The sequence below is a fragment of the Sorex araneus genome, chromosome 1, assembly GCF_027595985.1.
Source record: "Sorex araneus isolate mSorAra2 chromosome 1, mSorAra2.pri, whole genome shotgun sequence".
In the NCBI taxonomy this organism is placed as follows: Eukaryota; Metazoa; Chordata; class Mammalia; order Eulipotyphla; family Soricidae; genus Sorex; species Sorex araneus.
This window is the reverse complement of record NC_073302.1, coordinates 400,265,086-400,292,914: the sequence shown is the minus strand read 5'-3', so window position 1 is coordinate 400,292,914 and position 27,829 is coordinate 400,265,086. Positions and strand designations below refer to the sequence as shown.

At 35.0% G+C, this 27,829-nt stretch overlaps 1 protein-coding gene and 1 non-coding gene across 11 annotated transcripts in view; both read right to left on the bottom strand.

Annotated features, from left to right (window-relative positions):
- Positions 1-27,829, bottom strand: part of MAGI2 (membrane associated guanylate kinase, WW and PDZ domain containing 2) — a 1,445,467-nt gene that overhangs the window by 1,359,083 nt on the left and 58,555 nt on the right. The gene's annotated exons all lie outside the window — the stretch shown is intronic.
- On the bottom strand, positions 10,204-10,364 carry LOC129401081 (U1 spliceosomal RNA). The gene has a single exon (XR_008628096.1). It is a non-coding gene; the product is annotated as a U1 spliceosomal RNA (small nuclear RNA).

Genomic DNA, 27,829 nt, shown 5'->3' with positions numbered 1-27,829 from the left:
CCAAAAATGGAAAAAAAAAGAAAAAAAGAAAATTATTCACTGCCTTTTAAGCTATAAAGAAGCAAACAAATTTGCAAAGAAGAAAAAAATATAACTTTACTATATCTGCAATTTAAAGTAATAGAAACACTTGGCTAATAATAAAATCTATTAAGGGTATACATTCTAAAGAAACTTCAAAAACTAATTATTTAAACATTTTAGGGCAATGATATTTAGAGTGATATAGAGTGGGTTATGGCAACTGCCTTGTAAATAGCCAACACAAGTTTAATAACCAGCACCCCACTTGGCCCCTTGAGCTCCGCCAGGAATGGTACCTGAGCACAGAGCCAGGAGAAAGCCTTGAGTACATCCAGGTGTGGCCAAAAAACAGAAAACAAAAAAATCAAAGAAATGTTTGTATAAATAAAAAGTGACAAGAATATTTGAAAATATTGCATAGGGATACATTTAACCAATTAATGTTCATATACTGTTTATGCATTATACCCGCCATTTTTACATTGGTCAAATAATATTCCATTTGTTTTCAAACTTTTTTATAAAGTATATCTCTTAGAATAGTCTAAAAAATTCAGAGTATCAATTTCTGTATCTAAGATTAAAAGATAAATATTTGTGATTGACAGCAGAATCAAAGCAACTTGTCACTGAAGTGATTAAAAATGAAAAGTAATATTTTTACTTAGTTAATCGATCTAACTAGCAGTTGTGGCTCATACTAAAAATCAGCTAAAAATGCCTTAGCAGACAAGCCAAAGATATTATAACATGTTATAAAAACATATTCAGTCTTGACATTTTTTCATTAGTTTCCTCACATAATTAGGTTTATTGGATGACTTTGGGGAATAATTCCAGTCCGCTGCAAATCTCTTTCCTAAAATTTCAACAATATGCAAAACAAGGGATAAGCACTTTCATTAAAAATATATTAACATTGAATTAATTGCACACCACTGTTACTGTATTATTCAACTTTTATATGCATTAAGATTTATGTACCCATGCAATTTTCTTACACATACACATATATATGACAACAATACTATATCTACACTTCCATGTCTATTTTTCCATATATTAATCAATCATACAGGGCATCTTACTCTTTATTTCACGCAGTTAGTAAGCAGTTGTTCTTATCTTTGACTTTGTTAGCATTAACTCAGATAATACTCACTTTTGATGTCATCTTAGCTGTCCAGAGACTCTACATATAGTCAAAAAATAGTAGGATCAGAATGTGTAGGGTATTTGCCTTGCACATGACCAACCAGGTTTGATTCCTGGAAATACTTATGGCCCCTTGAGCCCTACTAGGAGTGATCCCTGAGCACATAGCCAGAAATAATACCCAAACACCACTGAGTGGTAACCTCAAAACAAACAAATGTATAAATTTTATAGCCATTGTCCAAAAACAACACTAAAAATATAGTTGTAAAATTTTAAATCCAGGTATGTAGAGGGAAGATAGTGTGTGAAAATAAATAAGGATATTCCCATATGAATAAAAATATTTTTGGATAAACAAAATTTCCCTTTTTAAAACTCTTTAAGAAGTGGACTAAACAAGCCTGGCTCCGTAGGATAATGAAAAACTCAAGGCTCTATTATTCTGTGGTAGAAGGTGTTCCACAGAACAAGATCTTCAGATGAAAGCTCTTTTCTCCAAAGACAGAGAAGGCTCTGTCTCAGTTAAATGAAAAATAAAGCAAATTAAGTAGATATGGGAATCACAGGAGCATTCAGTTTTATTTAAAAAAATCAGTTACATATTATAGCAACAAATGATATCAAGGACACACTATTTTCGATTTGAGATGATAAATTGAGTCGATATCAAAAAGTTTGTTAATTTCTAGTTTTTGAAGGACTGTTCATATTGTTTTCCAGAAAGGCTGGACCAGTCGGCATTCCCACCAACAGTGAAGGAGCGTCCCTTTTTTCCCCACATCCACACCAGCACTGGTTGCTTCTGTTCTTTTGAATATGTGCCAGTCTTTGTGGTGTGAGATGATATCTCCTTGTTGTTTTGATTTGCATATCTCTGATGACTAGGGATGTGGAGCATTTTTTCAAGTGCCTTTGGGCCATTTGTATTTCTCTTTTGAGGAAACTTCTGTTCATTTCTTCTCCCCATTTTTTGAAGGGGCTGGAGGTTTTTTTCTTATACAGTTCTACAAGTATCTTTTATATCCTGGATATTAATCTCTTATCAGATGGGTTATGGGTAAATATTCTTTGCCATTCTGTAGGCTCTTTCTGCATTTTGGTCACTGTTTTTTTTTTTATTTTATTGAGTCACCAAGTGGAAAGTTACAAAGTTCTCAGGCTTATATCTCAGTTATACAATGCTCAAACACTCATCCCTTCACCAGTGCCCATATTCCACCACCAATAAAAACAAAAACAAAAAAACAAACAAACAAAAAAACAGTATACATCCCACCCCTCACCCTCCAACCCTCCACCCCGTGCGGGAGTGATAATTTCACTTCCTTTTCTCTTTACCTTGATTACATTCCAGATTTCAACACACAACTCACTATTGGTGTTAGAGTTTCGAAACAGACTCACTATTTTTGTTGGAATTCATCCCCCAAGAATACAGCTCTATTAACAAGGAAATATTTGATAATAAGTTGAGCTTCCATATGATCCCGCAATACCACTTCTGGTTATATATCTCGAGGATGCAAAAGAGCACAGTAGAAATGATATCTGTACCTATATATTCATTGCAGCACTGTTCACAATAGACAAAATCTGGAAACGACCCGAGTGTCCTAAAACAGATGACTGGTTAAAGAAACTTTGGTACATCTACACAATGGAATACTATGAAGCTGTTAGGGCAGATGAAGTCATGAAATTTGTTTATAAATGGATAAACATGGAGAATATAATGCTAAATGAAATGAGTCAGAAAGAGAGGGATAGACATAGAGGGATTACACTCATTTGTGGAGGGTAGCATCACATGAGGCTGACACCCAAGGACAGTAGATACAAGGGCCGGGGGGATTGCCCCATAGTTGGAAGACTGCTTCATGAGCAGAGGGTAGAAGGCAGATGAAATAGAGAAGGGATCACTAAGAAAATGATGGCTGGAGGAACCAGTTGGGATGGGAGATGCATGCTGAAAGTGATGGACCAAACATGATGGACCAAACATGATGACATCTCAGTGTCTGTGTTGCAAGCTATAACGCCCAGAAGTAGAGAGAGTATGGGGAATATTGTCTGCGTTAGAGGCAGGGGGAGGGTGGGAAAGGGGGTTATACCTGTGATATTGGTGGTAGGGAATGTGCACTGGTGGAGGAATGGGTGTTTGATCATTGTGAGATTGCAACCCAAACATGAAAGCTTGTAACTATCTCACGGTGATTCAATAAAATTTTAAAAAAGAAAAAAAAAGTTTGTTAAAAGATAATGAGTGGAAAACTGGGGGAAGGAGTGTGAGAATAGTTTTTGCCTGCAACTAAAGAATGTGACAAAAACCAGATGAAAGCTCTAACTATAAACAATCAGATCTGATGGGGCAGATATAAACTATCCTCCCTGCCTGTTTTTATTCAGCTTGGGTTTCACGGGTTTCAAACTTCCATACCTAGCAACTTTGGGGAAAGAGCAGTGAAATCTTTGCAAGAGCAATGTTCGGATAGGAGGAGTACCTCTGGAAAGATCTATTCTTTCCCTCCTATCTTGTACTTAGTAAAATGAAATGTGCTACACCCTGTGTGAGGAAGACTTTTATTTGAGTTGCCAGCTTTCAGTTCAGGGCCTCGGGTGAATAGTCCAATCACAGAAAACTAATTCTGCCAAAGATGGTACTGTGAACAAAGCATGGAAATAAACACAGGAACTGTAGATAAAATACAATATATTAAAACACAGTCATTACAGTTCTTGTGATTCTATTACAGTTTTCCTAACACACATCAAACAATTGGGTTTGATGTGAGTCTATAAGAGTTATAATTGCCAAGTTTATAACAGCTAAGAATTGTGAATGCTGCTATGTTGACTTTACTAATTTATTAATTTAAATATAACAAAAGCATAAATGTCTCCAATAATTTGGGAAAGCAGAGTATATAAGATTCTTTTCTATACTTAGAAGAACTAGGTAGAACTGGCTTTAAAAAACAGTTTATAGACCTGACGAAAAGTTAGGTAATAGTAGGAAACTTCTCGTGACATTACAAAAGTAGTCAAAAGTGCCTAAGTGATAATATAACTTTCCTTGGATGCAGCTGACCTGGGTTTAATCCTGGGCATCCCATAGAGTCCACTGAGTCCACCAGGGGTGATTTCTGAGTGAAAATCCAGGAATAACCCCTAAGCACACCAGGTGTGGCCCCAAAAACAAAAAAAAAGAAGAAAGGAAAGGAAAGAAAAGAAAAAAGGATGGAAAAACAGTAGCTGAAGATTTATAACAAGCTGAAAAATTTGGAAGAAGAAACAAATTACATCTGGACATCAGATTTCTTTTTCACTCTGGGTAACTTAGAAGTACCATAAAAAAAACCTTCTGAAAAGTAATAGTTTAAGTGATAAAGAACACTCTAAAAGCAATTATTTTTTCTAAATTTTCATCAAGATATATTTTAAAACAAACCTTCAGAGAGTCTGGTTTCATCTTACTAAATTCAAGAAGCTTTCTTCATAAAAAAACTAAAAACATAGTAAATAATTGACTGAGAAAAAAATGAAGGTTTGTTGCATGATTTTTCCTTGAAAAGTTGATTAACCACAAGCCATAATGGCTACAGATGATGGAGCATGAATCTAACATACATATTATACACTAGAATTTGATAATTGTTTTTCCTACACTCTCACAAATCACAATAAGAAGATATATTATAAATTAATGATTTATATTCATCAAAAAGTTACTCTGGTATTTTTATTCTTCCCTCATACCTATTTGCAGTATTTGCTTGGCTGAGAAACTTTAATATAATTTTTAAATTACTAGAGTGTGTTGGAAGTTGAAGTCTGCCTCATTAAATGGCAGGAAAGGTGTATTTTTCCCATTTTGCTAATATATTTTAAAGAATTAAATGCGTATTTCAGTAATAATAGGCTCCAGTAACATCTAAGTAGTTAGTATCAGACAAGCTGCATAAGAAAATGGTAATTACCAAATATAGCACCCAGTGTTTAAGGGAAAATAATGAGATTCTTGTAAGGATTTTTAAAGGTTTTCTTTCTCATTCCTCTCTAAATTTTGTGCATATTCATCTGGCCAAAACTAATTACTAATGTTCATTTAAAAATAGAATTCTACAGTATTTTAATTATCCTTTTACATTATTATGTAGAACATATAATAAAAACAGTTATAAATTTCACTCATATTTTCTAAACTAAAAATTATTATATCAATTTCAGTATATGAACATTTGTAATCTCCTTGCCATATGTGAGAGTAATTCCTTTTATAGGAAATCTAATCTCTATCTAATCTCTATCACATATTAAATAGGCAATTTACTTTCTAAAATATATACGAATTGTGCTTTATTGAGTGAATAACCCTGTTATCCCCTGTCCTAAAAGTTGAATACCTAACAGTAGTTTGCCTGGCCAAATTTATTGTTTTGGTGACAAAAATGCAGTCAGTTACTACATCACCAAGATGACAGATATGAGAGAAAACTCATATTTAGTTTCTTTTTTGAGTCTGAGGGAATAAAAAGTCTATAGATATTTTTGCATACCTTTTGAAGAGCTGATGATGAAATTGGAAATTTCCTAATTTACCAACTTTACTGTATGTTGAGCCTGTATGTTTGACTAGATGCTAAAACCACTGGGATACACTGATTCTTTACTAAGACACGGAGACACAGTCCAGGATAAACACAGCATTAAGTAGCAAGGGTCTTTACATGCTCTTTCCATGGAGTTAGACTTGAGTCTCTTGATCTTATTATGAAATATCCAGCTCAGGTGAGCTTTCTCCCATACCTGAGCTAACACATCAATTCTGTGCCAAATCCCTTGCTATCTCTGCTAATATAGATGGAAAAGGGACTTGCCTTATCCCCAACCACTTGCATTCTTACATTTGCCATTGCCTCTGACCATTATATATAAATATTAGAGTTATATAATACTAATATTAGAGAAAAGGAACAGCAATTAATGATCCTAATTAGCCCTCTGACTATTCTGAATTCTGTAAATCCCATTTCTTGCTTGTCATTTCTAGGCAGGATGGCTTTCTTACTACAAAAGTAGTAACCTATTACAGATGTGATATTTCATGAATCGAATCTGTTCCAAGATACGTAATTACAGTACAGAAAAAAGTGGTGCTCATTGAACAACTGAATTACAATATAGGTATTTAAAAAATAGAGCTAAAGTTCTCAAACATGGGGGCGGTCCCTTGCATAAACTCCTTAGTGAAGTTATGCCATGCCCTACTTCTTCACTCTAAAAACAGGAATCATGCTGTTCTTAAAAAAGAACTGCTTAAAATAGCAGTATTTGGGTTTGTTGTTGTTGTTTTGGGGCCACATCTGGCAGTGCTCAGGGCTTCCTCCTTGTTTAGTGCTCAGGTGACCTTATGGGGTCCATGTGTCAAATTTAGGTCAGACAAGTGCAAGGCAAGCACCATATGCACTGTACTAGCTCTACAGCCTGCAGTTTGTGTCTTAAATCTTAGAAAGTTGTCACTATACATTCTCAAAGCAAGTCACTCACATGTTATTGTATTTATCTCACATAGAAGCAAACTAAATTCCTAAGCCCCTCTAAAATTAAAAAAAAAACAAATTTCTTTAAGATTCTTATTTAATATAGAAATGTGTTTATTATATCTCAACTTTGTGGGCAGATAATAGTGTGAAATTCCAAGAAAGAGTTCATTCAGATGCAACACTCATGGGAGTAATGCTATCATGTGGTTCTTAGGTTTGATGGCATTTAGTAGAGGACACAGCACTGCAGCAATTGGCTCAGGTTCTGTAAGTTGATTGTGAAAATTAGCTCAATTTTAAAAGTGAAAAAAGGTAGAAGCATATTACAGAGATAGACGTATGTATATATATACACATATATAGAAAATTTAAGGTATTCAAAAATATTTGAGGAGCCATAGAGATAGTTCAGTAGGTAGGGCACTTGCCTTGCACTCAGCTGACCCATGTTCTATTCCTGGCACTCCATAAACTCCCCCCAAGACCAGATTAATGATCCTTGAGCACATATAAGAGTAAGTTCTAAGCACCACTGGGTTACCAACCCTCACTCCACCCCTCAAATTTTGCTTTTTCTTTATAGAGGTAAAAAAAAAGCTTATTAAACAGATGTCTAAAAATTAGTTATGGTCCCAGAGTGGTAGTACAGTGTTAGGGTGCTTGTTTTGCCTGTGGCTCACCTGGATTTGATTTCTGGTCTCCTGAGCCTGTTAGTAGTAAGCTCTGAGCACTACAGGGTGTGGCCCCCAAACAAACAATGAAAAATGCAATTGTTTGAAGTAATAGAATTAAAGAAATATATAAATTATGAAAAATTTGAACCTAATTATGAAATTAAATAACGAGGGTTTTTAGTTGGTTATGGGTGATATTTGAAACCAAACATAATCAAATTAAAAAGCCTCAACATCATAAAGTGTGTCACAGGGTTATAGGAGCAGTCCTCTGATTGAATTTTCCATTCCTTGGAGAGCTCTCTGCTAGAATTACACAGGGTTCAAAAACTCTCATTGCTCTTCAGGTTTAAAATGTTAGCTCCCATTATGAATCTTAGAACTCAAGGTTCTACATTTTCACGATGGCTCTTTTTATGTTTAATTATTACATTAAGACCATTGTAGTATAATTTAACCATTATATTACTTACAATTTTTGTGAAGATATAGCCCTCCATATGAATTTAGGATTGAGAGTCCAGTTTACTTGCTACTAGACATTATGTGTGTCATGCATATAAGTTCATTTATCTCATTCCTTGCCTCTTGTTATCTAAATCAGTAAAGCAGACAAGTAAATGTGAGGAGAATGCTGAGTGAAGGCATAAATGAACAAAGAGGACTGTCTAAATATAGATTAAATCCTGAAGCTTTAGATATTGTTCTACAGAAAAGCATTACAAAGAATCATGAATTGAATTTTCCCCCATTATAATTATATGCAGTTAGTTTTCTCTGACCTATGAAGCTGTGAGTTCTTTGAAATCTACTGGGAGTTGAACTATTCATCTGTGTTATTTCATAATTCAGCACAAACTGCAAGTATAATAACAGACTGTTTTCACCAAAATGCCACTTTCTGGGCACACAATTAATCACATTTGCCAGATTCCCTTAATGTTAGGTCCAGTGGTATGACTTGTGATTAAATGTGTGTGACTTCCTGTTCTGTGCTCTTAGGAAGCGTCTGCCTGTGCCATAGTCTCCTTTCCACTCTACCTGATATTTGGTGACTGAGCCACAGAACAGAAAATCACTGAATCATCTGGGGAATAATTGTCTGTTGATGAATATCTTTCTGGAAGGGGGAGGCAAGGAATATGCTCAGAGTACAATATTTAAGGGGACACTTGTTCTCAGATACTCAAATTAATTCTTAGACAACCTATTAATATGTCAGTTATTTAGAAAAAAATCCAGCTGGAGAACAAGAGACTTGAAACAATGTTAAAACATACCCATATGTGAAGTCAATTAAAGGTGGGAATTAATTTTAATTATGCCAACAAATACATTACCCTAATATTAGAAGAAAACTAACCAATATAATTCAACTTCAGTGTATATACTTTGGAATAAAATAAGTGGTTAACTAGATCTCATTGAAATTTCCTTTCTAGAGATTCATTATTGCAGAGGACCAGTCACTTGATTCAGGCACAATATGTTTCTCTAAAGTGACATCATTTGGGGCTGGAGCAATAGCACAGTGCATAGGGCATTTGCTTTGCACGTGCCCGACCCGGGTTCGATTCCCAGCATTCCATATGCTCCTCTGAGCATTGCCAGGAGTAATTCCTGAGTGCAGAGCCAGGAGTAACCCCTGTGCATCTCCAGGTGTGACAAAAAAAAATAAAGCAAAAAAAAAGTGACAAATTAAAGGGCATAGAGAAACAAGTCTTAGCACCATGAGTGAAGGTGGTTGCCTTGCATACAGCAGATCCTTAGTCAGTCACCTGACTGACTTAGTCACCTGGCACCACAGGTGATTCCTCCCCAGCCTAGTCAAGAGTCATCTCAATGTGGAGAGCAAGAAGAAATTCCTGAGCACAGTTGTGTATAGCCCCCAAACAACAAACAAATCAAAAAATTTTAATGAAAATTAAAATTTGACAACATAGTTCTTTAATATGTTCCTCTCCAGCTGGGGAGTTTCTTTCTCTTCTATTTTCCAATAAACCTTACTACTGAAAAAAATAAATAAATTCAGAATGAAAATTAAAATTATCTTTACACCCCAATAAAGATGCAAACAAACTATTATCTATTGTGTTATGTTTAATGCTTTCTTAATATTGAGTTATTACTGTAATATATGGTTATTTTAATTGGAAAATAGGGTAAAATGATTAATATTTATTTTATGCATTATTTGGTGGCTATTCTATTATAATATCTTATATATAAATATATAGATTGTACATATACATGTATACATTTATTTTAAAGATAAGTGTGACATAACATAATAAATTACTGTTTTCTACTTAATTTTAATAGGAACATTTTTTATGCTACCAAATTAGTCTTTTATTTATTAACAACTGCTTAAGCTACTCTGCTTGAATGCACTCCTGTTTTACCTTTTCGCACTTACTGAGACATTTAATTGATATTACCTTTCTACTCTAATATTTTAAACTGGCATTTATATCATAACATCATTCCATAAACATTATAATCAACAATGTAAAAATCATTTATGATTATTTATAGGTGTATTTTCTAAATTTGGAGCTTTTAATTCTAAAATTATAAATACCTTTAAATTAACTTACAAAACTCATTTTATAGCTATCTCCTTAGTGGCTCATATGTGCAAAGGTCTAATCATAGCTGATTCTTTAGTCAGTATTAACCCCGCATGATTAACCAACTTGATAGATAATAATGTTTTCATGTACTTGCTTTTATTAGCAATATTAGCAAAATTGTTTACCAATATGAAAATACTATGGTTCCCCTGCACCCACTATCACATTCAAGAGACCGTGAATGCAGTCCCCTACTACCACAAATTATTCATTCGAGTTTCCCACATTTGGGAAAACTGCAGGGTTAGCACCTTTGGAATATAACGCATAAGCCTTGACCTAGAAAACCCACCTTTATGATCGTGTTTTCTTCCTTTCCAGGTAAGTCTTGAAAAGATACTTGATAATATTTCTCTTTGTAACTTTAGGGCAGTTCAACTTTGCCCCCACATGTGGTCTATTGTAGAAACTATTCCATATAGACTGAACAAGATGGTGAGCTGTGGGCTGGAGGATCATATAATGGCTATTAGTGCAGTACTTACAATCCTTCATTTTGAAATCTATCTTCCTTGATGATGTTTGGACAGATTTATCTATCAAATGGTGAGAATGATTGTTAAAAGTCTCCCACTTCTACTGTGTTGCTATAGATGTCTCACCTCAAGTCTGTTTGCGGTTGTTTGTTATACTGTGCTCCTCTTAATTTAGTTCATATGTAAAGAAGAGTTCATTCCTTTTGATCTATTTATCCCTTGACCAGTATGTAATGGTCTTCCTATTTCCCATTATTTTCTTTAGCCTGAATAACACTTGGTCTGATGCAAGTACGATCACCCTTGCTTTTTTCAGTCTACCATTAGCAAAATGACATTTTGAAACCTTTCATTCTGAGCCTGTTTTTATTGTGAGGTTCATCATGTCATCTATAAGCAGCAGAAGGCTGGATTTTGTTCTTTTATCCACCCAGACCCTCGGTGTCTTTGAATGGGAGAGTTAAGCCCATTAACATTTAGAGAAATTATTGACATGAATAATTTTGTTGTCATTTTTCTATGAGAATTTTCTATGATAATTTGTTAAACTCTGTTTTTTGCATGAGGTTATTCAGACTAAATAACCTCAGAGCTGGTTTATATGTAACAAATAACAAATACTCTAAATTCTTGGTTATCTGAGAATGTGATTATCACTACTTCAAATCTGAGGTGAACCTTGCATGATAAAGTACTTTTGATCAAGTTTTTATTCATTACTTCCCACGTATCATTATATTATTTCCTTGTTTATAGTTTCATATGAGAAATGTGATGTGAATCTAATATTTTTTCTTGTATATGAGTTTTTAGTTCTCTCTTGCCATTTTTAGGAGTCTCTGTCTTTTATTCTTGTCATTTTGATCAAAGTGTGTCTTTGTGTTATTCTCTGTAGGTTTTGGGCTTAATATATCAGTTTACTAGTCTTCTTCTTCAGGTTGTGGAAGCTCTAAGATATTGTTTTTTCAACTAGACAGTCTTCCTTTTTTCTTTTTTTTGATTGAATCACCATGTGGAAAGTTACAAAGCTTTCAGGCTTAAAACTCAGTTACACAATGTTCAAACACCCATTCCTTCACCAGTGCACATATTCCACCACCAAGAACCACAGTAAACCTCCACCCCACCCTCCAACCCCCCTTTTTCTTCTTTTTATTCCCCACTGAAATTCCTATGATTCTGAATTCATTCTTCCTAATATTTTCATAATATCTCTTATATTCTCTTCATAGTTTCTCTATTTCTTTAATACCTTTTTATTGTTGGAGTGATACATTTTATTTTCAGGTTATTTGTTTGATCTTTGTCATCATCTATTCCATTGCTGAGACTTATCATTGTATTCCTTAGCACCTTGATAACTACCTAAAAGTTTTTTCAATTTTTTCCACCAGTTTCTTTAAGGTAACTCACTGAGGTGTTTCTGTACAAGTGATGTATCTGTACAAATGATTCTTTCAGATCAATTATCAAAAATATTGCTCAGTGGTCAGACAGTATCCTATGTATGAGAACCTGAGTTCAGTCATTAGAAGCATGTGCCCTTCCCTTCCAATCTCCCCCAGGTGCAGCCTGGATCCCTGACTATAGTTCTGGAGGCCTCTACATACTACTGGACATGGTCCTGGGCTGGAGTCCATACCACAGGACTTGAGCAGCTTTTCATACTTGGACTCTGACATTAGGCTCTGGCATTGAACCTTTCAGTTTGGTTGGCCAAGTATTGCCATAACTGATGGATGGATAACAGTTATTTGGGAGGTCCCTTCAACCCCCAAAATGGGAAAAAAAGAAATGATTGCTATTTTTGTAAGAGATCCATATAGCACATATTTTCCAAATGCAACTACTTTCTGAGAATAATCGCAAGATACCCAGCACAATCAATCAGGCATGGGAGTGAAATAAGGTCGATAGGGCTCATGTAAATTTAGGTAATTTCCTTTAAAAAAGTCTAATTAGAATTATAACATAGGATCATTAGACAAACAACTTCAATTTTGAAGCAATCTATCATTGAAAATAAAACTATAGATTTTAATTCATCATTTCATTAAATTAAACAAGAATGACATAAACTAGCTATGTAAGTGAGAGTTTTGCTTTTATACAAAGCTCTTATTTCTTAGAAACTAAGTAGAGAACACCATTGACTGCTTCTGTGTTCTGTGTCTCACATTCTTTTTGTTGTTTCATTTTCTGTCTTAAACTTCAGATTTTCCTTTTATATTTAACTGGCTAAAAAGAAGCCTGTAATCTTTTTCATATTCAGTGGGCTCCTGACATCTGTGAGTAGCATGTTGGAAGACAAATACCCTTATCTGTCAATGTCACTATAGCTTATGATTTCCCCGATGAAAAGCAGTCAAGTATAATTGAACAATGTAAGCCATGGCTAAGTGTCCTGTAGTACTGTTTTTCATCAGTGTCTAATTTATCTGGACAGGAAATTATGTTTTCTATACTTAATCCAATTATTACCATACCAGTAAAATGCCTTTCAAATACCAGTAAAAATTTCACTCATAAAAAAATCCATATTCAGAATCTGCATTCAGTTTTTTATGAAATTTAAATATAGGGTTTGTATAAATTTAACTGTAAATCTGGTACACTGAGACCAATAGATACTTTTCTTCTGAATTAATTAACTTTCTCTAATCTGAATGGTCTAGTATCAAATAGATTATAATTAAACAGAATTGATCTGATGTACAGATAATAAGATAAACTCTTTATGAATATAGATTGTCATTTCTTTAGATTTCAGATTAATTTCTTGATCAAAAAAGTTTTATTGTTCTAAAATATGTTGTTACTATAGTAATAATAGTACCTTTAGTAGCACTGTCATCCCATTGTTCATCAATTTGCTTGAGTGGGCAACAGTAAAGTCTCCATTATGAGACTTGTTGTTACTGTTTTTGGCATATCAAATATGCCATGTGTAGCTTGCCAGGCTCTGCTGTATAGGCAGGATACTCTTGGTAGCTTGCTGGGCTCTCCAAGAGGGACAGAGGAATCGAACCTGGGTCAGCCACATGCAAGGCAAATGCCCTACCCACTGTGCTATTGCCCCAGTCCTTAATAAAGCTAATTACATGGAATCCACATGTAATTAAAATGTAAAAGTCACAACAAATTATTTTTGGTTTTGATTTTTTATTTTATTTTTTTGGTATTGGACCCAAAAGTCAGGGGCAACTACTAGTCCTGTGCTCAGAGATTGCTCCTGGAGGGGGGGTGTCAGGGGACCATATGAGATGCAGGGGTTCAACCAAGGTTGGCAGTATGCAAGAAAAACGCTGTATCCCCTGGACCATCTCTCTGACCCCTAATTAATGTTTTTAAAAACACCTTTAGTATAAAATATTATATTGCTCTTGAGATTCTATGCTCATATACTCCTTTTGGGTACCTGGAGCCATAATACAGTGAGTAGGTTATTTGCCTTACTCTTGGCCAAGCTGAGTTAAATCTCTGACTTGGGGAAGGGAATCCCCCCAGAGCTACCAGAAGTGATCCCTGAGCACAGAGCCTGAAGTAAAGCCTGAGCATCACTGGGTGTGTCACTACCAGTCCCCCGACTCCTCCAAAAAAAAATTCTCCTTTTTACACTTTAAAAAATAACTTCTGAAATAATACTGTAACACCCACTGTAGCACTGTCTCCCACTGTTCATCGATTTTGCTGGAGTGGTCACCAGTAACGTCTCCAGTGTGAGATTTGTTGTTACTGTTTTGGCACAACCAATAAGCCATGGGTAGCTTGGCAGGCTCTGCTCTGTGGGTGATATACCCTTGGTAGCTTGCCAGGCTCTCCTAGAAGGATGGAGGAATTGAACCCAGGTCGGCCGCATGCAAGTTAAACGCCCTACCCGCTGTGCTATCGCTCAAGTCCACAAAAAATACTAAATTACTTAATATTACAGAATCTGGTACTTTCTTCCATTTACCTGGTTTTATTATTTCAACTCATGACGGAAATTCTGTGTTTACTAAATTGTAGGTTCAGTTAGTGGACAGACAGGGCTACAGAGAGCAGTTTAGTAGTGAAGGTTAGCTATATGCATAGTATGGAAAATTCATACCCTGTCTTCAATGAAATTTCAAAAAAGGGAACTGGAATGCTACAAGAAGAAAAGTCATGTGTACAGTCTCTCCATGTGTACAGTCTCTTTTCGGTAATTTTTAGATAATGCTTACAATTATTTAAAAGACCCTAATATTGGGGTTTGGAACAGTAGTACATCACTTGCCTTGCACATTGCCAAACCAAGTTCAATCACAGGCATCCCATATGGTCCCCAGAGCACCACCAGGAGTGATCCCTGAGTGTAGAGCCAGGAACAAGATTCTGAGCAGTGCTGGGTGTGGTCGCTCCCTGCCCCAAAATTCCTAATATTTGACCACATAGGCTATGTTACCTTTGAATTCTAATGAATTATTTCACACATAGATGTAACATATGCATTTTTTCTTTTTATTGGATTTTGAACCACATCTAGCTGTGATCGAGTGCTATTCCTGGCTCTGTACTCAAGGGTCACTCAGAGTAGTGCTGGGGAGACCATATGGAGTGCCGGGGATGAAACCCAGGTCTCCTGCATGAAAGCATGTGCTCAGCCTACTAAGCTATAGCCCAGAACCTTTCACAGGCAGTCTTAAATTGAAGACTGTAGCAAATACACACTCGCATAAGAAGATTTAGGTAAAGACTGCAATATAAAAATTTCTCTAAACCGGAGCTGGAGCAATAGCACAGCGAGTAGGGCATTTGCCTTGCGCGCAGTCGACCCAGGTTTGATTCCCAGAATACTATAAGGTCGCTCTGAGCACTGCCAGGAGTAATTCCTGAGTGCATGAGCCATGAGTAACCCCTGTACATTACTGGGTGTGACCCAAAAAGCAAAATAAATAAATATAAATAATAAAAATTTCTCTAAACCTTATCAATATCATTATTTCTCAACTTCTTTTCTACACTTGATCTTAGCCAAAAGGACGAGAAGCGATCAACTTCTTTTCTAAACATACTCCAACTCTGATCTTTTTTTCCCTTCCTGTGGCCCCTTTGTTGAACCTATTGGCCCTGCATTTGTACAATTCTCACATGAGGCCTTCATGGGTTATCCATAGTGCACTAAGGGGAATATCTGGCCCCAGTGGAAAAATAATGATCTATATGGCTGAAGTCTGTGATGTTACTTATACTACAAAATCACATGCTACAGCATCTATGCAGACTTTATTTTCATTCAAAATTATTAGAAGATGTTCTAACCCAATTTTATCAAGTCCAGGGAGGTGATAGGTAAACGCATGTGTTTGGCAAAGGCTTTCCAGAGAGAACACAGGTGCTTGGAACTTGTGTTCCTAAACCATACGCTCCAATATTAATATAAGCCAGTTTTTCTCCCCTGTTTAATTTTTCCTGAATCTTATTATTCAATACACAGGCAGGCATATGGAAAGAGAGACAGGTTCTCTCAAAAAATACATATGTTGTACAACTGTAAAATGTTATATGACTATGCAGTAATACTGAATTAGTAAACTCACATTTTGATAATCTATTGTATATGAGTGTAATAAACCTAATAGGGCATACATGAATATTAAAGGATGTGTACCAGAGTGAAAAACAGAGCTAAAGAGAAGAGAAAAATAAATGACAACTCTGGAAGGAAATGATTTCTTAATGAAAAAAAAAGACTAACACTAAATTTGCAGTTCATCTTTAGATTTACAAATGTTATCTTCAAAGAGGAGTAATTTAGGGGCTGGAGCAATAGCACAGTGAGTAGAGCTTTGCACGCGGCCGACCCAGGTTTGATTCGATTCCCAGCATCCCATATGGTCCCCTGAGCATTGCCAAGGGTAATTCCTGAGTGCAGAGTCAGGAATAACCCCTGTGTATTGCCAGGTGTGACCCAAAAAGAAAAAATAAAAATAAAAACCCAAAAAACAAAGAGGAGTAATTTATAGTTCACAATTAACATATACTCAGAGATGTAAAGAACAAGAAGTAGACTAAAATCTTTAGCTTGTGACCTCACTACAGAATACTCAAATGAAAAAAATAGAATAAAATAGCATTGTTTACTTGATTTTCAGCAACTAAATATTTCTTGCCAATAAATCCACTATAATTTCTAGTGTTTTTTATTTTTTATTTGGATTCAGATAATTGAAGCTATCAGATAAAAATAAGCTCCCTATAATAATACACATTCTTGTTATAGAACACAAGCAAATTTTCCACTACAGCATGCACATCTGGATTCTGTGGCCAAGGTTTTATAATTTCTAGCCATTTCTGAGAAAAGTCTATGCCCATTAGAAAGCTTATAGTCCGTGATATGTAAAGTACAGTCATTTGATATACTAGACCTTGATTATGGTCATGGAGAAACAAATAAGCAGCTATAAACATATTTTGTGTATTTCACATAGTTGTTTAAACCACATAATCCTATGGTGAATGTGCAGTGCTATTAATATATTCTTAAGCTGGAAGTTTCAAAGACTTCTATGCAATTTTTATGAATAATAAAAATTGCTGTATTCTATCAAATTCCTTGAAAAATAGTGTTGATCTGTGCAAAGATGCACATTATAAGTGATCTTTTCCATTTGAGCACAAGTCACAGTTAATATATAACAAACTAGTTTTCAGACATATTGCTTAAATAGCACTTTCTATCAACCACATTGTGTCACATCAAAATTTAATGGATGAATAATATAAAAGCATACTTCTATCTCATTCTCATAAGTCACTTTTCCAGGTAGCACATAAGATATGTTCACTTGAAAAGTAACCCCCATATATGGCTTTATTATCCACTGTAGTTCTCTTATAAATTGTAACAATAACACAATGCTTGTTTGTATATCAACTTTTAATTAATTTGAAAAAGCAAACACCCTCAATCTTTTAAAGTTGATGAGATGCCAGAGTATCCATAAGGAAAACAAACAGACATGGAGAATAATTAATGGCATAGAACTCCCTAATAATAAATTTAATGAATACATATATCAGTTATTAAAATACAATTTTAATATATTACTCAAACTGAAATTTAAAAGAATTTATAAGAAATATAGAAATAATATGTTCGCTGAGTAGTTCTCTAGATGTGATAACTATAAACTGAAATTTAAAAATAACAATGAATTTAAAATGGGTTTTTAAATACAATATTAAAGTATTAGAAAGTTATAGAACTAAATTCAATTAATTTTGCATAACATTCTTTACTTGATTATCAGCAACTGAACATTCCTTGCCAAGATAGTCACTATAATTTCTATTACTTTTAAATATAATTTTTTATTTGGATTCAGATAATTGAAGCTATCAGATAAAAATAATCTGAATGGATGAACTAAGAGTGAATTTTAATTTTGTAAGAAATGTTTAGATAACAAATACTGAAAATGGTGTGAACAATATAATTGACCTTGTGAAAATTTCCTGACACATGATTCTATAAAATCTAGATATGCTTTTACATGTGAGAAATCTGAGTTATATGAACAGCTTTTATATTCTGTCTAGCTACATTTTTATTAAAATAACTATAAAAATAGTCTTCAAGTCTTAGAATGTGCTTTAGTGAAATATATTAATTGCTGTGAAATAATAAAAAGAAGCTGCATTTTTCCTTAAATGTTTCATATAAATTACATGCTATTTTTTTAGGTTTTTTTTATTGTAACATTGGTTTTCAAGACTATGAATGTTTATAAGTTTTGTGAGTTATGATGTTACCGTCCCACACTCATGATCAAAATACTAATAGCCAAGATCTGGTAACTTAAGTGCTCAAGAACAGGGAGGAATGGACAAAGTGGTTGTAGCATATATACACAATTTAAGACAGGAACAACAACAGTCCTCATCCCTGATCCTGAAAGAGCCCCCAACATGGCATAGAGCTACACTAACATGCGACAGGGATGAATGGAGACTTTACTGGCGCTGCTGGAGCAAATCAAAGGACAACAGAATGATAGTGAGACAGAATACTATTCAGTTATATTAACAGATGAAATATTGCTTTTTTGCTACAACATGGATGGAATTGGAGACGGTCACGCTAAGTCAAATAAGTCATAAGGAGAAAAGCAACTATTGAATGATCTCACTGACATATGATACATAAAGAAATAAAGCAAGAAAATAAATCTTCCCCAATAGATAATGCACACCCTAGGGGTGCTGGCATGATCCAAAGGCCATTAGTAGTCTGGGATACAACCAAGAACATCTTTTTTGGTGGGAAGCACCCCCTGCTGTGCTTTCTATTTACCCTTCCCTTCTGCTCTGCACTCAGGGATCACTTGGGGTAGTGCTCCAGGGGGGTTGGGGGTGCTGGGGATCGAACTCAGGACACCCTTGTACCAGACAAGTGCCCTACTTGCTACACTATTAATCGAACTGTAGCACTTTCGGTTAGCTTAAAAAATAGATTTCCAGGGGAGGGAGGGAGCTGAGTAATTTTGTTTTTCTGAAGAGGGGTACATAAGTTGAATATAGTTTGAGAATATCAGAAGCAGATCATGTTCAATGAAAACAAACCCTTAGATTCTGATTCAGAACTCATGTTTCCAATGTGGGAGGTAAGCTTCCACTTTTCATCAAACCCTTAGGCTCAGTGACAATGGAAGGAGAAAATAGGGCCAAAAACTTCTTTCATTGATGTTTAAATATATTTTTTAAATGAGTATGAAGAAAATAGGTTTACACTGCACCTAATGTACTCTTTATTCCAATTCAATAAAATTATACTACTCTCCACATTTTATAGATGAGAAAATTGATTATCAGAAAGGAAAAAGTGACTCACTGAATGTCACACAGTCTCAGGAACAAAATCAAGGACTAAAATCAAGCATCCTCCTAAAAGCTATGCACTTTATTTTAGTTTAGAATATTTATAGGATAAATAGTCATACTATATTCTCCACTAATTCTTCATTTTAAAAGTATTTTACTTTAAATGTTAAAAGATTTTTTTCAATGCCTTTTAAGTCACCATGCATTATAAACTTCCTCTCTCAAGGCAATATTAAATATTAAAGAAAATCCTAATTCTTGATTCATATGTAAATTCCACTACATAGTTGTATGTGACTACAGACAAATCATGTATCACTTCTGTACTTCAATTTATTAATTTCTAACATGAGATAAACTATAAAAGGCACCTATTTCCTTGTGACTATTAGTAAGATTAAAAATATAAATATTAAATCATCAGAGAGATGCAGATCAAAACAACCATGAGATACCACCTCACACCACAGAGACTAGCACACATCCAAAAGAACAAAAGCAACCGCTGTTGGAGAGGATGTGGGGAGAAAGGGACCCTTCTTCACTGCTGGTGGGAATGCCGACTGGTTCAGCCCTTCTGGAAAACAATTTGGACGACTCTCAAAAAATTAGATATTGAATTCCCTTTTGACCCAGCAATACCACTGCTGGGAATATATCCCAGAGAGGCAAAAAAGTACAATCGAAACAACATCTGCACATGTATGTTCATCGCAGCACTGTTTACAATAGCCAGAATCTGGAAAAAACCCGAATGCCCCAGAACGGATGACTGGTTGAGGAAACTTTGGTACATCTATACAATGGAATACTTACTATGCAGCTGTTAGAAAAAAGGAGGTCAAGAATTTTGTAGTCAAGTGGATGGGCATGAAAAGTTTCATGCTGAGTGAAATGAGTCAGAAAGAGAGAGACAGACATAGAAAGATTGCACTCATCTATGGTATATAGAATAACAGAGTGGGAGACTAACACCCAAGAACTGTAGAAATAAGTACCAGGAGGTTGACTCCATGGCTTCGAGGCTGGCCTCACGTTCCGGGGAAAGGTCAACTCAGAGAAGCGATCACCAACTACATTGTAGTCGAAGGCCATGTGGGGGAAGGGAGTTGCGGGCTGAATGAGGGCTAGAGACTGAGCACAGCGGCCACTCAACACCTTTATTGCAAACCACAACAGCTAATTAGAGAGAGAGAACAGAAGGGAATGCCTTGCCACAGTGGCAGGGTGGGGTGGGGGGGAGATGGGATTGGGGAGGGTGGGAGGGACGCTGGGTTTACGGGTGGTGGAGAATGGGCACTGGTGAAGGGATGGGTTCCCGAACTTTGTATGAGGGAAGTATAAGCACAAATAGTGTATAAATCTGTAACTGTACCCTCACGGTGATTCTCTAATTAAAAATAAATAAATTTAAAAATAAAAATCTAGAGGTAAATCAGGTATATAAATCTGAATATGTACGTTGTTCTTAATCTTTCATATTGGAATAATAATAATAATATATAATATAAAAATATATATGTATAAAATAATAAAATTCTACAATCAAGATTCCTTTATCCTTCAAAAAAAATAAATAAATATTAAGTCTCACATAAAGCTTTGTCAGTGCCTAATACATAAACACATGCTTGTAGGTATTTAGTATGCACTTACAATTTTTGCTACTATTTCTCTTGCTATTTCTGAGTCCATATATTAATGTTTGTCTACTATAACTACATTACAAATAACGACCTTTGGGGCTGGAGCAATAGAACAGCAGGTAGGGCATTTGCCTTGCACATGGCAGACCCCAGTTCGAGCCCCGGACCATCCCATATGGTCCCCTGAGCACCGCCAGGAGTTAATTCCTGAGTGCATAAACCAGGAGTAACCCCTGTGCATCGCCAGGTGTGACCCAAAAAGCCAAAAAAAAGAAACAAATAATGACCTTAAAGGTTTTTATTTCTTGTATTCATTGTTTATTTGTATTTTAATGTGATATATTTAAGTCAAATGAGTTAACTATGCACAAAAGTTTTATATATTTTAATATCTTATAATTTTATGTATAAACTATTAGTTTTCTAATCACGTGAATACTTTGATATGTAACAAAAGAGAATGAAAGAGCAGGCACTTAGAAGAACGCCTTCCTTGCCATATTAAGAAAAATAATTGCAATTCCTGTTAAGTTATTAAAATAATTTCTGGATGAAATATAGGAAAAGATATTTTAGGTACAAATATTCACAGGGGAAAAACTTCATAAATCTTTTCCAGAAAGCACTGTATTCAATTCCTGTTAAATTTTTGTTTCAAATAAACATTTGAAACTAGGCCACATCCTGTTCTATGCTTGCCAAAAATGAAAAAGTCAAAATCTCAGCTCATGTTCTACTTCTGAAACACACATAGAAGTCATCTTAAATTTAATCTAATTGAATCTAGAGCTATAGTACAGTAGGTAAGACAACTGCTTTGCATGCAGTCGAACCAGGTTCAAACCCTGGCACCCCATATGGTCCCCAGCACCTCTAAGAGTGAGCACTAAATGCAGAGACATGAGTGAGCCCTTAGTACTGGTAGGTGTGGCCCCAAAGGGGGGAAAAAACACCCTTAATCTAACCAATTTAAAAAAGAGAAAATTTTTTAAAGGAAAGATATTTTCAAAATGAAAATCTAAGTTAAAATTAAGTCTGATATACAACTACATAAGATAAAATGAATGCATCTGTAATGACATTGATCAATATATAAGGTGAATTTTCACAAAGTAAAACTTCAGTAAAAACTGTTATCACCTGTTCATTTTGGCACCTGCCAAGATGTGTTATTAGAAGTCAGAGGCATTTCAAAATGTCCAATGAGAGAACTGAAGAAGGCTTTCTTACCTTTTTCATAGAGCTGACAACATTAATGTTTATCTAAAAAAAATTTTGCAAATAACTCACCTATGACTCGCCTAGGGCTGGCTGTGGACAGTCTGCCCACCCCCCTCGCCCTATCGATGGGGTGGAAGGGGTGGGGGAGCAGTCACGCCTATGGCAGAATCTCCTGCCCTTGCACCAGGCTGTCTTCTCTGGGGCCCCCTCAGAGGGGAGTGGGTTAAGTTTCCCTCTCCGCCCCAAGCAGAGTCCTTGCAGCCGAAAACCTCCAGAACCTAGCCACAGCCATGCTCAAGGCCACACTCCACACGCTCTGATGAGCCTCAGGCATGAAGGAACCAACAGAGGAACCCAGGTATGAGGGACCCATGGCTAAGATCTCCAAGCCTGCTCTGATAGGAACTGGGCATCCTTCACCCAGATCCTCAGTTTTTCAGTAGCTTGGCAGTCACCAGTGACAACCATAAACTGCCCCTGGCATCATGTAATCTCATCAATGGCCAAGGTCAAGAGACTATATATAATACAAAGCTCCCGGAAGAGAGCAAAACAGAATCTCGCACTACAGAGCCCGGCAAGGTATCATGGCATATTTGATATGCCAAAAAAAGTAACAATAATGGGCTTCATTTCCATGACCCTGAATGCAACAGGGATGGATGAAGATGTTACTGGCGCCCGCTTGAGTAAATCAGTGAGCAATGGGATGACAGTGATACAGTGATACTGTGAACTCACCTAAACCTAGTTCTATAGTCCAAAAGCTAGAAAAATGACACCTGAAGAATACTCAGAAGTACTTTTATTCTCTATTTTTCTATCAGATTTATAGGTATTTTGTATAGCTTTAATTGGGAAACCTGAGCAAGTAAATGGCAAAAATGATCAGATGATCAAGACCAAACTTATTCATTACTATTCATGCAAACCTTTGCATTAATTTCTGCCCCTGATTTGTGAGTTGTATGGCTTCCTTTGCAGAAATCACAATCTCAATGCTTCACACATTTTCTGTATTTCTCAAGAAAAATTCATGTGAGACAAAACTTTTCAAAATCCCAGATCACCCAGAGACCCAAGAAAGAAGGCACTGTCCATAGCCCAGAGACACCAATCTTCTTCTAGTTACCACTCTCAAAAGTCTTCAGGGACTTTTGTCTACGAAAACTTCACATTCTTGTACGAAGATGCCCACTACTCCAAATTTCCTACCTAAATGGCCAAGAAATTAATTGCATTGGATCTTCCTTAGGTTCATTTTACTGAGAGGAATCTCCTAACCCACATGACCTGGCTCCAAAGAAACCAAAGGGGACATTTTGTCACAACTCAGGACTACAGATGTGCATTGCTTATATTAGACTAACCTACAACATAACTATGTATGATTTCCTTTCTGGTTCTGGATGGATTCAGATAGGAAAGAGGACAAAAAACTGGGCCATGGTGACAGAAAATTCTAAATTTAACTAGTCATTGCAAGGCTGTATTTGTTAAGAGAGAAGACAGATAATATATAATAAACAGCTTGTTAGCTTGATTTATAACTTTAAATATTTAGACATGTATCATGCAGGTCTCTATTCCTCTGCCTCAGGCCATGCAGATGTTAAGGGTGAGCTGAAGAATTCAAACAACACTTACCTTCTCACAATTTACCATTTGTAATGTACATCAGGGAATCCTGTTCTTCCCACTGCTTGTCATAATTTAACCTTTCTCTCAGAATTTGATGTAGAAAGGAAAGATAATCAGAATGTCCAGCATCGACAGAATTCTATGCATTATTAATTGAGAAAAAATATAAGCAACCCTTATCAATATTGCTAGATGCTTCACTTTGGGAGCAAGAATTCAAGTGTTACTTTAACTATGCTTGTTCCTGTGGCTCACTGCAAATTTCCCTTCCTGTCCCAAGAGTTGAAGTATGTTCTTTATAATACGTGTATAGAGATCATCAAAGTACCTACGACTTTAAGTCAATGGAAGTTCTGAACTCTAATGAGTTTCTTGGGACCTAAAGCAAATTAAAAAAACAGATTCAATATCAGAAGTAATTTTAGACACTAGACTTTTAAGTTCCATATAAATCACTTAAGTAAACTGGGTCACAAAGAATATCCTTGATGATTGACTGATCTAATATTTTTGAGAGCCTAAAATATCCTTCGTGCTGGTAAGAGACACATCATATTTCCCTCTAGAGGGCGCTACTCTAAAGAATGACCTTGCAATTAACAATGCAAAGAAATGAAGTCCTTCGCAATTTATGACAAAATAAGAATAATTTAATCAGCCAATTTTTTTCAGAAAAGGTTATCTTTTCCCCACCTCTACATATTTGCCTGTACATAATTATACAAAAAAACTATAAATTTTAATGACTTAAGAAACTTATATCTGTGTAAATTTGACAAGAATATATCTTAAACAGACTTTTTCTAACTGATAATGGTATTTTCACTTTGAAATTCATAAATTCTCACTTAGTAAGTTTAAACAAAGGAAAGATGCAAAAAGTAGAGTAAAAATAGTAACTCATTGGGACTGGTGCGATAGCACAGCGGGTAGGGCATTTGCCTTGAGTGTGGCCGACCTGGGTTCAATTCTCAGCATTCTATATGGTCCCCGAGCACCAGGAGTAATTCCTGAGTGTATGAGCCAGGAGTAACCCCTGTGTATTGCCAGGTGTGACCCAAAAAACAAAACAAGCAAACAACAACAACAGCAACAAAACAGTAACTCATTATAACAAGATATTGCAAGCAGGATGGTAAGGGATGTGAAAACATTTCAATTGAATTTAAAACATGAAATGGGAGAACTGTTAGTTTTAAAAACATTTGTCATGGAACTAGAAACTGAAGTCAGCAAATCACAAGAATGAAAATTCTTCCTTAACTACATTTTAATAAGCAGAACTATTGAACACAGGACAATTACTTTCTCAGCAACAGTTATTGCAGTGGAATAAAAGAGATTTTGCCCAATTGTGAACTTTGAGCTATATTTATGAAATAATGTCTTTAGAGATTCAAGGGTTGAACAGAAGACTTGAAAGATCATGTCAATAAATAGGTTCTGTGATTTATAGATAATTAGTTTCTGACAAGAAGGTAACATTATAAACTGTGAACCTTTCAGGAGTTTAATTTTTTTATTTTGGGTTATATGGGGTTGCATTAAGTTTGACATCTATTAACCTGTCCTCATTTAGCAAACATTTAAGTCCATACTATATATAAATTTCTGTGCTAAGGGTTATGGAGAAAACAGCAATAAACATTATCCAGACAACTGCAGGGAAGATGTTCCCAAAAGTTAAGAAAGAATTTAAAATTTAAATTAGTTGTCACTACAATTTTTGAAGACCATTTTTTTCTTAATGTACATGATATAAGATATTTTTAAATACCTATGGTCTCTATGGCATTTTGAATGCTTATGGTGTCTAATCCAGAAAACCCTCCCTAGTGTACCATTTTAATAATTTTTATTCCTGGCTAAGAGGAATATGATTATATAGTAAGGCAAATAGAAGTACCCAGATATACATTTTATTAAAAAAAATAATGGCATAACATAATAGCTCAGCAAGTAGAGTGTATGTGTTGCACACAGCTAAGCTAGGTTTGAACTCTGGCAACACATATTGTCCCAGAGTCCCGACAGGAGTGATCCCTGGTGGGAGCCTGAAGTAAGCCCCTGAGCACTGACCCCAAATCAAGAACCAAACCAAAGCAACAAACAAAAATATGGAATAAAACAATTGTGATTTTTTTATGTGGAAATCACAGTACAAAATGAGATTGCTTTGGAGACACAATGGTAAATTTTACATTTGTGAAATTGACAACTCATACTCATGCCAACTCAGAACTGGTAACTGGTGAGTAAACATCCCTCTTAGAGTGGAACTGTCACTTAGACTGAATTGTCTCACTAAAGAAAACTCTCTGTGGATTTTTCCATAACTCCAGGGAAGTGAAGTATTTCCATATCTGAGAGCTTTATTACCTTGGCTCAGAATCTTAACTAGCAGTTGGGCTTTAATATGGAATGTCTATCTCTATTATCAATTCTTGGTTTTCAAGAGGAATTTTTATGTAAAAGCAAGAGGTCTCAATGTTAAGGTCACAGAAACATGCCTGTTGTAATCTGTAGAGTCTGGTCATGGAGTGAAAGTGAACCAGTCATTTTACTGTGCTGTTTTCTTATATGCATACGAGTTTGGTTTAAAGAACACCCTTATTGTTTTCACTTAAGAACAATGTGGAATTAATTGTAAAAGCATTTTACAATCAAAACTCACTTTTTAGAAAACTATATCCTATCCCAAATTAAAAATATAACCAGAATTGTTTCCTAAGAAAATTTAAATAGTCCTAAAATATAAATGTGTTTCTCACAAGATTTATATATCAAGAGACCTAGACTTAGGAAGACTTGCTTTACCTTTCAGTACCACCAACACAGTTCACATTTAAAACCTTTTTGTGCATATGAAGTATACATAAAAATCTCTGTCTCTATTTGCATGCTCTTAAATCTTTTAAATCCCCAAATTCATCTGTATGTCTCACTCTAATAGTATGGCAGTAGATCAAAGTGTACTTTCATAACACCCAGTACTCAATATTCTTACATTTAAGCTTTTGAAAATTTTTCTTATAACTTATTCACCTTGTCATGGCCTTTGTGAGATAGCTAATATTATGCCCTATTTTAAAAGCTATAAATAGAAATAGCTTTAGCCTGGAAACCTGGATTTTACTACAGCTAGAGTTCACTATTACTAAGTTACCTGTATACTGTTAGAATAACAGAAATTATTCACACACTCTCTTCTTTTTATCATAGGTTTCCTAAGAAAAATAAAGATGTAATCATGAGTATTATAAATAAAAAATAATTCATAAGTTATTATATTTTAAAACTGCCAAATTTAAATAAAGAATATAAGATATTGAACAAATATTGTATAGAGATCACTGCAATCAAGAAAAATGTAGAGAATTAGTGAGTTACGATGAGTCAAAAACAAGCTGAAGAATCAGTATTTCCTACAAATTTCTAAATTTACATTTAAAGGTTGATAAGCCATGAAACTGAAACAAAACACCACTTGGCTAAAAATTAAACCAGTTAATTCTAAGATAAATTCATTCCAATGCTTTGAGAATCAACTAGAAATAAATAAACGCAAAATACATATAGTTACCAAAGCTTAACATACTCAGAATATGCATGGCATTGTAAAAATATATCACCATGAAGAAAAAATGAATTATTTAAGATATAAACACAAAAATAACACTCTAAAGAAATAATCCCTGACCAATGTTCAAACTTTAACGGGTTTAAATATTTTTGCACAGACCTATGTGAAAAAGTGCATTTATCAAATATATTCAGAACAAAAGTAAAATAAACTTTCAGAGTTCTTCATCAAGGAATAGCATTCTAAGAAAAGCATAAAAAGGGGCTTATGACATAGCAAAAATTTTCTATCAAACATAAAATAGCCATTATTGTTTTAAATAGCCATAATTTTAAATCAATTTAGGACATTACAACTGAGATAACAATGAAATATATATA